The following is a 1,761-nucleotide window of genomic DNA, read 5'->3' on the forward strand; positions in this document are numbered from 1 at the left end:
GGCATTGTGATGGGTGCCTGTAGTCCCAGCTACATGGGAGGCTGAGGCAAGAGAATCACTCGAACCTAAATGTTTGAGGTTGGTCTGAGCTATGATGCCATAGTACTCTACCAAAGGTGACCAAGATAGACTGTCTCAAAATAAATAAATGAATAAATAAATAAATTACAAGAAAAAAATGCATCCTGCAGCAACCAACTATCTTATAAAACCAGCTGGGTTGGGCGGGCGGTGTTGAGGCAGAAGTGTCCGGAGGTCTGTGTGTCTGTGGAGTTGGGACCTGTTTTCGGGGCATGAGCTGAGGGCACAACGCCGACGCCACGAGTATTTCATACAGATTGATGGAAGCAGAAACTAAAACTCTTCCCCTGGAGAATGCATCCATCCTTTCAGAGGGTTCTCTACAGGAAGGGCACCGATTATGGATTGGCAACCTGGACCCTAAAATCACAGAATACCACCTCCTCAAGCTTCTCCAGAAATTTGGGAAGGTAAAGCAGTTTGACTTCCTCTTCCACAAGTCAGGTGCTTCGGAAGGACAGCCTCGAAGGTACTGTTTCGTTAACTTTGAAACTAAGCAGGAAGCAGAACAAGCCATCCGGTGTCTCAATGGCAAGTTGGCTCTGTCTAAGAAGCTGGTGGTACGGTGAGCACATGCTCAAGTAAAGAGATATGATCATAACAAGAATGATAAGATTCTTCCAATCAGTCTTGAGCCATCCTCAAGCACTGAGCCTACTCAGTCTAATCTAAGTGTTACTGCAAAGGTAAAAGCCATTGAAGCAAAGCTGAAAATGATGGCAGAAAATCCTGATGCAGAGTATCCAGCAGCACCTGTTTATTCCTACTTTAAGCCACCAGATAAAAAAAGGACTACTTCTTATTCTAGAACAGCTTGGAAATCTCGAAGATGATGGTTGTGAATTAATGTAGCAGCAAAAGCAAATTGGTCTCCACACCTGAAATCCTCTGCTTTTGTACTTTGTAGATGTGAATGGTACTACCCAACAGAGCACCATCACATGCTAGAGTTTGGTAACATAAGTTTTGGTTGTTCTTACGGATGTCTGTTCCCTAAACTGTGTGGAATTGAGCATCATCCAGAATAAATAGGATTGTGTCCCAGATTGTGATTTGAACCCTGGGATACTCTAATTGGCTAGTTTGTTTGGATCTGTAACTCCAGAAACATTCTGTAGTGTGCCAGAAAGGAAGGCAAATATACAGAATGTTATTTAAATCAGGAAACTAAATGTATTAACATCCATTAAAAATAATCGAGCATTAGCCGGGTGCTGTGGCGGGCACCTGTAGTCCCAGCTACTCGGGAGGCTGAGGCAAGAGAATCGCTTAAGCCCAGGAGCTGGAGGTTGCTGTGAGCTGTGTGATGCCACGGCGCTCTACCGAGGGCCATAAAGTGAGACTCTGTCTCTACAAAAAAAAAAAAAAAAAAAAAAAAATCGAGCATTTTTCTGTGCTCATGTATCTTTACAACATAAAAAGTAAGATATAAAGAGAGTGAAAGACATTTTAAATCATGTTCAGAACTGTAATTCCAGCATTTACTATGGAAATCCCTCCAACTGGACTAAAAAAGAAAAATTTCTTGGCCAAAGGGAGCTGGTTCTTTGAACAAATGTTGTAGTTATCTGTTGAAGAATTATGCTTATTGTTTCAAACCCAATTGGGAAAATATGGTGTATATCTTAAAGTTGCTTGCATTGACAAAACTGTAGAATCAAATTAAGCATTTTATACCAC

The 1,761-nt window shown here is 41.7% G+C and overlaps 1 pseudogene across 1 annotated transcript; it reads left to right on the top strand.

Moving 5' to 3' along the window:
- Nucleotides 1–230: 230 nt before the first annotated feature.
- On the top strand, nucleotides 231–1,277 carry LOC128571839 (probable RNA-binding protein 18; annotated as a pseudogene). Its single transcript, XR_008375986.1, has one exon. The product of XR_008375986.1 is annotated as a probable RNA-binding protein 18 (transcript).
- The last annotated feature ends 484 nt before the right edge of the window (nucleotides 1,278–1,761 follow it).

The sequence above is a fragment of the Nycticebus coucang genome, chromosome 19, assembly GCF_027406575.1.
Source record: "Nycticebus coucang isolate mNycCou1 chromosome 19, mNycCou1.pri, whole genome shotgun sequence".
Taxonomy (NCBI): domain Eukaryota; kingdom Metazoa; phylum Chordata; class Mammalia; order Primates; family Lorisidae; genus Nycticebus; species Nycticebus coucang.